A 9,693-nucleotide genomic window follows, 5' to 3' on the forward strand; every position below is an offset into this window, starting at 1 on the left:
AAAGGAAAGCGTTGAACAAGCAATTGTTAAGGCAATGTCCCGTGACATGCTGATGTTCATGGTCTAAAACGTGTCGGATGCAATTACTATTCTTTGTAGGAGCAATAGTAAAGATCACCCTATAGTTTTTCAGTCTGGCACAAGGTCCTGTCTTCGACCATGCTATGCAACCACCTTTCTTACGGTTGACACCCGATTTGGTTCAGGTGACCTAATGAATTCCAAGTGAATTTCTAGGATTTTACGTTCAATGGTAATGAACGCATTAAAAATGGGTTTTCAGAAAACAAATCGGTTTTAATTTGATCAAAATATTTTCTCGTTCAAGCTCGAGTTTAGTTATCATCGAATTCCATGAGTTTGTAATTTTCAATCTTTAAGGTCAATCTCAAAGATTGAGTAATATCAGGCTTAAATGTTGATTTTTAATCTTTAAGGAGATTATCCTTTCTGGGAGTCTGATTCATTAGTCTTATCAAGCTAATTTGCATGGCGCCCTCCCCATTTTACGAGACAGATCCTCTCATGGTTAGGATAAGTCTGACCACTTGGCGACACTGTTTGATGCTGAGGTCCGTGGATTTTTTGCTAATTTTAGAGATGACTTTTCTAGATTTTTCGTCAACCTACAGCTGATCTGGACGACAACTTCCTGACCTAAATCAAGAAGCGCGTGTCTTTTTCAGAAGACTTTACTTCCTTTTAATGATGGAATTGATTCATTGTATAGATCCATCTTTTCTTTCAAAGGTATTACAATAAATCGGGTAAAACTGATTAGTTTAGTCCAAAGCAAAAGTACCTGCAATAATCTGTACCAAATATGTGATATGTGTTTTAAAGAAATTGGTAAATTCTTCCCACACTTAGCTTTTATTTATTCTTTTCTTTGCCTTTTTATTCTCTTCTATTCCATTTTAAATGAATTCTAATGTTTTTGGGTTGTTTCTCCATTTATGTTCTCTCTGAGGTAACAATAATTTCGGCATTAACACCTAGTTTTATCGTTCATAAATATGTATAAACATGATTTTGAATTCATTTTATTGAAAATTTTTCAAAATAAACTAAGTGTAAACCGGAGAGAATTTATAACCCTTCCCCACACTTGAGATCATGCAATGCCCTCATTTGCATGAAATCAGACTATAATTATAAATTCATGAGGGTGATTAGTGTAGAAAAGTGATTAAAAATACCGAGTTTGCAAACATATTATTTTATATCACATTTGATATTTTGCGTCTTGTCGTCAAAATTAGTAGCTTTTGCTGAACTTAATGTCAGTCTTTGAAAGTGGGCTGTTTTACCCTGTTTTGTACATAAGTATATATATATATATATATATATATATATATATATATATATATATATATATATATATATATATATATATATATATATATATATATATATATATATATATATATATATATATATATATATATATTATAAAAACCTTTATTTATTAAAACAATTTTAATGAATAATTTTTTTTTTTAAATTTTGTTTCCTTTTACTTTAGGTAGTTTCGGTATGTTTACCTAGTCCGTCCCTCGACAAAATTTAAAATTTGTCGTTTTTAAAGCGATTGTTTTAAAAGTAAAGATTTTTGGTTTTTTAATTTTTTTTGGTATACTTTAGATCAATAATATTAAAAATAATGATAGCAAAATTTGTCGCCCCGCCCTCGGGTAAAGCAATTTCGGTTCCATGACCTAGTCTTCAACTTACGATGAATTTTAGAAATCATTTTTTTAAACTTAATGAAATAAAGTAATTTTTTTGTTTTTAAATTAACACAAAACTTAAATTGAAAAATGCATATTAATTTCATACAAAACCTACAAAACAAAAATTCAGAATGGGGTGAGAAAACCAGTTCTTTAGTGTCTGCTAGTGGAAAAGACCAATCGAACTCTATTCTCGGAACTACACGAGAACAGAACAACTAACCCTAGACAGCATTATTTCTAAGAACATTTGAATCTCCCCACACTTAGGTAGCTGTGGTGTCGAAATTGTGGTTAACTTCATTATCAATTTCTCTTGGACCATAATCAACTTGCATATCTGTGACTTTCGCTTTAAGCCATTGGTCGGATTCTTGTGTAATATTCACAAATTCAACTAGTTTCGCCTTTTCTTTAGGCGATAGATTGGATACTAACCGGTTACATAACTTAAAGTTCCCCTTGGTTCTAGCATCGCGAATCCGTTTAATAAGTTTCTTCATTGAACTATTAATAACGGAGTCATTTAATTTCATATCAATAACGGGGTTCTTTGTTATCAAGTCATCATTAGGTGTTACTTCATTTTCCCCACACTTAGATGTTTTATTATTGTTAAGCACTACCGTTGGAGTTGGTAAAACAACATGGTTCTTACCAATCGTTTTTGTTGGTTCAGCGGTTTTGGTTGGTGGAGATTTAGACTTTCGATTTACAAAGGTGATCGATTTTTCATCATTACTAAGTGTCATTCTACCCTCTCTTACATCAAATAACACCCCGGTGGACGCTAAGAATGGTCGACCTAAAATTAGAGGAATGTTTGGGTCCACTTCTATGTCAATGACAATGAATTCGACTAGAAAGGTTAAATTACCCACTTGAATGGGTAGGTTGTCAGCAATTCTAACTGGGTGCCTAATGGTTTGATCAAAGAGTCGGACACTCATCTCTGTTGGACTTAACTCACCTACTCCTAATCTCTTATATAATGAAAGAGGCATAACACTCACACTCGCACCTAAATCTGCTAGTGCATCATACATTATACAATCACTAAGTAGACAAGGAACAATAAATTCACCCGGATCACCCACCCTGGGTGGAGGTTTTGGTGAAACTGTCTTCACCGGGTTTATCATTACGGTTTTTGTTTCTTGTACTTTCTTATTCTTCTTCTTCTTTCCAGAGGTATCACAAACTTTATTACCTATCACTTGCTCATACTCAACTCATTTTCTTAGAAACGGGATGGGTGGTTTGTATGGTGCCACCACTAGCTTTACAAACTCGGGTGGTGGTGGTGTTGTAACTTCTTCATTGTTACTCACATCTAAAACCTTCTCATCTTCTGATGATGGTTTTTCAGAATTTGTTGACACCATATTAACATTCTCATTTCGAGGATTTACTTCAGTATTACTCGGTAGCTTTCCTTGTTCCCTCTCACTCATCATGCTAGCAAGAGTACCTACGTGTTTTTCTAGATTCAAAATGGAAGCTTGTTGAGTTCTTAATGACTGATCAAACCTCTCATTTGTTTGGGTTTGAGATGTAATAAATTGTGTTTGAGATTCCATTGGCTTTGCCATCATTTCTTCCAGATTTGGCTTTTTCTCTTCGGTTTGTTGTGGTGGTTTATACAAGCAAGGTTTTTGTTGATTGAAAGTGTTGTTTTGAGTTGGTTGGTTATTCGGACCTTGTTGGTTGTACGAGTTATTGTTTGGTCCATTTGGATTGTAAAGAATGTTTTGATTTCGATTGAAATTTGGCTTTGGAAATTGATAATTATTTTGATAATTATTTCCCGGCCTTTGGTTCATGTAGGAAACATTCTCTCGTAGTTCCATCGTTTGTACAATGTGACAATCTTTCGTTAAGTGTTGTCTACCACATTGCTCACAACTGATTCGTATTGCATGAATATCTTTAGTCATCTTTTCCATTCGTCTCTCGAAAGCATCTATTTTTGCGAAAACGGAATCAAAGTCATGGCTAGAATCGGCTCTAGCCGCTTTAGATGAACGAAAGATATCTTTTTTCTGGTGCCACTCATGTGAGTGGGATGCTGTGTTATCAATAAATTTGTAAGCTTTAGTTGCGGTTTTCTTCATAATGGAACCACCAGCTGTTATGTCGATGTCTTTTCGTGTAGCAACGTCGACACCTTGGTAGAATATTTGTACTATTTGATAAGTGTCTAAACCGTGCTGAGGACATCCTCTTAACAACTTTCCAAATCTTGTCCACGCCTCATATAGAGTTTCATTTGACTTTTGCGTGAACGTAACTATTTCTCCTTGAAGTCTTACGGCTTTAGATGCCGGAAAGAATTGTTTAAGAAATTTTTCAACTAAGACATCCCATGTATCAATCGTCCCTTCAGGTAACAATTCTAACCAATCTTTGGCTTCTCCTTTTAAAGTCCAGGGAAACAACATGAGATAGATCTGTTCATCCTCAACTTCTCTGATTTTGAATAGAGTACAGATCCTATTAAAGGTTCGAAGATGTTCATTTGGATCTTCTTTTGGCGTACCACTATATTTGCATTGAATAGTGTCACACCCCCAGTTAGGGCCTGGGCGAAATGTGACTTAATATCAAAATATACCAACATATTATAATAGCGAGAACAATACTAAATGAGAAAGTTAAACTTTATGGAGTACGCAGCGGAAAATGAAATGTCGTTACAAAGGAGTAAAGTAAATGTTTAAATGCAATAGTAATAAATGCGATAATCTCTTGATCCTATGTCCAAGTAGCATCACATAAGCAGTAGATAAGTAAGCTTGAATCAAACAGCACCTGAGACAAAACATGTTAAAGTGTCAACCAAAAGGTTGAGTGAAGTTCATAGGTTTAACAAAAGTTTGACCGTTGTTTTAGACCACAAGATTTAGTTTGTAAAGTTGATATCCCGCAGGATCAAAAAGTTATGCCAAAGCGTGATATTTAGACTAAACGTTCAAGTTTGCCCCATGACAAGTTGTGTCTGTCCTTGTCGGTTTAATTTCATTATCAAGTAATACAAAGACTTAGTCAAATGTATCGGGGAAGTTACTCCCGATAGGCCTACCCCCAATAATTAGGCATGCAGCAGCAATTAAAAATATCATTGTAGGGACTTAGTCGGACATAGCCGGGTATAGCATAGTTTAATAGTTTGGTACTTGTGTCTAAATTGTAAAAAGTAAAAACAGCATGTGTCTTACCCCAAGTAAAGTAAGTAAGTTTGATAGCAATAAAGAGGGGCTATGAATTCACCTTAAATAGCAGTTGAAGTATTCCACGCAAGAAGGAAAGTAAAGCAAGTAAGTGATCTGGATATCAACCTAGAGGTATAACGTTTGATTAGTTAATGTCTAACTAACATAAAGTATGTTTATTAATATAGCAACTATATTGACAGTGACGGTTTTTGAGAAAAGTTCCTATTTCTCAAAAGTTTCTATTTTTAGAAACTTACTATTTATGGAAATCTTCCACTTATAGTAAGCTTCTAGTTTAAGAATGTTCGGGTTATAATTCTTAACAAAGATGTTGTACAATCTCGCCCAAACTTCGTTGCTAACATGCAAGTTACTCGAATGATCTATTGTTACCGAGTGGCCCAGGATCTCTTGACCAGAATCTAAGTCTTGGCATTCGAGATCCACAAGCGTCCCATAATGGTAACAAGGATCACCCTAGGCCACAAGTAGCGGTGATGTTTGTAGTCTTTGTACGCTATCTTTAATTATAACCTTCACGTTAGGTGCGTATATACATATATATTCATTAATTCGATTTTAATTATAATTCCTATATATTAATTCATAAAAATACTTTTATAATTTTTAGTAACATATATTACTAATTATAACATGTTATTTATTTTATTTTTAATTGCATATAATTTATAACATTATTTACATGTTTTGGTAAAAAAAATAATAAATTGAAGTAAAAAGTAAAAAGTAAAAAGTAAAAAGTAAGAAAAGAATACTTACTAGTAGTAATTCTTCAAAGAGAGAATGAGAGAAATTTTGGTGTGAGTTTGAATGAGAAATGAGGGGTATTTATACTTGAAAAATTAGGTAAAAAGAATAAAATAATTAAAAGAAAAAGAAATATTTTAATTTTTAATGGGATTTTAAAATTCAAAAGTATTAAATGTTAGGTCATGGGATAATGCACAAAATAAAATAATAAAAGTAGTTTTTCCATTATAATTTTTAATTAAAAAGTATTTTATTTATTTATTTTTTTTTTTTAAATTCATGTATTTTAAGGATTTTTTTTATATAAATAAACAAATTCATTTAGTGCTTTTCCAAGAATATTTGTCAATATTTTTTTTATTTAATTAATAAATACAAATTTAGCATAAAAATAATAAATAATTCGGTATTTTGTATTTTTAATAATAATTATGATTTTAATTATTAAACTATAGTTTTAGTAAGTTTGTAAATATTATTACATTTATATATAATTGGATTTATTATATAGTTAAATATATAATACATTAACTAAATAATAAAAGGGATACAAAGTTTATATACTTAGTTAAATTATGTCAAATTATATAAATTAATAATATATTATTTATTTAAGCGTACAATGTTGACTAAAAATTACTATTCGGTCAATATTTAATTGTATATAACAACCCTTAATACATATAGTCAGGCAGATAACCCTAGGGTTAATTCAGTAAATTTAGAAGTTGAAAAGTGTGGGTTGTTACAGTACCTCCCCGTTAATAAAAACTTCGTCCCGAAGTTTTAGGTAGACTTCTCGGATGCATCAGCGGTTGAGAAAAGATGGGGATATTTCTGTTTCATTTGGTCTTCACGTTCCCACGTATACTCGGGGCTACGTCGTGAATTCCAACGGATCTTAACAATAGGTATGGTGCTTTGTTATAAGAGTTTAGCAGATCGGTCCATGACTTCTACGGGTTCCTCTATGAAGTGCATTTTATCATCAATGCGAATGTCATCCAAAGGAATAATGAGAGTGTCATCAGCAATACACCGTTTAAGATTTGAGACATGAAACACATCATGTACTTGACTGAGTTCGGTTGGTAGTTCTAATCGATATGCCACGGGACCAATTCTTTCAGTGATTGTGAAAGGTCCAACATCTCGTGGACTGAGTTTACTTCGTTTACCGAAACGGACAACACCTTTTCAAGGGGATACTTTCAACATGACTTTATCTCCAACTTGGTATTCGATGTCCTTTCATTTCTTATCGGCATAACTCTTCTGTCGGCTAGGAGCAGTTTCTAAATGTTGCTTGATTTGAACGATCTTTTCGGTAGTTTCGTGAATAATTTCAGGACCAGTTAAATGTCTGTCCTCAAGTTCATCCCAACACAGAGGGGATCTACACTTCTGTCCATATAGATCTTTAAAAGGTGCAGCATTAATGCTAGAGTGATAACTGTTGTTATAAGAAAATTCAACCAAAGGCAGATGTCTATCCCAGCCTTTGCCGAAGTCGATAACACAAGCGCGAAGCATATCTTCCAATGTTTGAATGGTTCACTCACCTTGACCATCGGTTTGTGGATGATAAGCAGTACTCATGTTGAGTTGAGTTCCAAGAGCAGTTTGTAAGGATTTCCAGAATCTGGAAGTGAATCTACTGTCGCGATCAGATATGATTGATATAGGAACACCATGACGAGAGACAATTTCTTTGATATACAGCTGTGACAATCTATCCATCTTGTCGGTCTCCTTGATCGGTAAGAAATGAGCAGATTTAGTAAGACGATCTACTATGACCCATATAGTATCATTTCCACTAGAAGTCTTGGGCAATTTAGTAATAAAGTCCATAGCAATAAATTCCCACTTCCACTGCGGAATATCGGGTTGTGTCAACAGACCAGAAGGCTTTTGATGTTCAGCCTTAACTTTCAAACAAGTGAGACACTTACTAACATAAGTAGCAATGTCGGTTTTCATGTTAGGCCACTAGTAGAATTCCTTCACATCGTGGTACATCTTACTGGAACCCGGATGAATAGAATACCTAGTCTTATGCGCTTCATCCAAGACTAGTTCACGGAGATTACCGAAGCGAGGAACCCAAATTCTGTTGCCAAAGTACCGTGTACCATTAGCTTTCACTTGGAGTTGGTTCTCGAAACCGATAGGTCCTTCACCTTCGATAAGTGTTGGTTTAATAGCTTCCAGTTGAGCTTCTCAAATTCGTGATATAAGATTTGATTTGATTTTCAGGTTTAAGGCACGAACACGTTTAACGTCGTCTTTTCGACTAAGGGTATGGACAACTACATTTGCCTTGCCAGGATGATATTCCATCTTACAGTCATAATCGTTCAATAACTCGATCCATCGACTTTGCCTCATATTCAGCTGTTTTTGATCAAAGATGTGTCGAAGACTTTTATGGTCAGTGTACACCGTAAACTGGGTACCATATAGATAATGTCTCTATATCTTTAATGCAAATACCACGGCGCCTAACTCAAGGTCGTGTGTGGTATAGTTCTCCTCGTGTTTCTTCAATTGTCTAGATGCATAGGCAATAACCTTTTCACGTTGCATTAAAACACAACCAAAGCCTTGCTTTGAGGCATCGCAGTAAACAACAAAATCGTCAGTACCTTCAGGTAAAGATAGAATCGGGGCTGTGGTCAATTTCTCCTTCAGAATCTTGAAAGCAGATTCCTGTTCTTCAGACCACTCAAATTTCTTCCCTTTTTGAGTTAGCTTCGTAAGAGGTTTAGCAAGAAGTGAAAAATCCTTTATAAATCTCTGATAGTAACCGGCAAGTCCCAAAAATTGGCGAATATGCTTCGCAGTCTTTGGTATCTCCCAGTTCTGAATAGCAGTGATTTTAGCAGGATCAACATGTATTCCTCTTCTATCAACAACATGTCCAAGGAATTGTACGGTTTTGAGCCAAAACTCGCACTTAGAGAATTTAGCATAAAGTTGTTCCTTTTGTAAGAGTTCAAGAATCATACGCAAATGTTGCTCATGTTCTTTCTCACTCTTGGAATAGATCAAGATGTCATCAATGAATACAATGACGAATTTATCGAGATAGGGTTTGCAAACACGGTTCATTGAACATAGCAGCAGCATTGGTCAAACCAAAAGGCATGACACAGAATTCATAGTGCCCATAACGAGTGCGAAAAGCAGTCTTAGGAATATCGGATTCCTTGACTCTAAGTTGGTGATATCCGGACCTCAAATCAATCTTTGAATAAACACTTGACCCTTGAAGTTGGTCGAATAGATCATCAATACGTGGCAACGGATAACGGTTCTTGATAGTAAGCTTGTTAAGTTTGCGGTAATCAATGCACATCCTTAACGTACCATCCTTCTTTTTAATAAATAGAATAGGAGCTCCCCATGGGGACGAGCTTGGACGAATGAAACCTTTATCCAATAGTTCTTGGAGCTGGTTGGATAATTCCTTCATCTCGGAGGGTGCTAAACGATACGACGCTTTAGCAATAGGAGCAGCACCAGGAGTTAAATCAATTTGAAATTCAACTTGTCGAGGAGGTGGAAGACCAGGAAGATCTTCGGGAAACACATCGGGAAAGTCTTTAACCACTGGTACATCTTCAATACGCTTCTCTTTCGATTCAATAATCTTAATGTGAGCTAGAATAGCTGGATAACCTTTCTTAAGGTATTTGCGAGTTTTAATACAGGAGATGATGTTGAGATTGGAACCACTCTTTTCACCTTGGATGATGAGAGTCTCTCCATTTTCCAATGGAACATTAACAGTTTTATCGTAACACATGATATATATAAAACAGTTTATATTATTAAGGAACGAGGCATTAAATAAGCCTTTTAGTGCACGATTCGGAAATAGAAATAGTTTTAAGGCATAGCCTTTACATAGATAGAAAATGGAAAAATAACTAAAGAATATTAAGATCGAAGTAGTCTTCATATTTCTT

Source organism: Rutidosis leptorrhynchoides, chromosome 3 (assembly GCF_046630445.1).
Source record: "Rutidosis leptorrhynchoides isolate AG116_Rl617_1_P2 chromosome 3, CSIRO_AGI_Rlap_v1, whole genome shotgun sequence".
Classification (NCBI taxonomy): domain Eukaryota; kingdom Viridiplantae; phylum Streptophyta; class Magnoliopsida; order Asterales; family Asteraceae; genus Rutidosis; species Rutidosis leptorrhynchoides.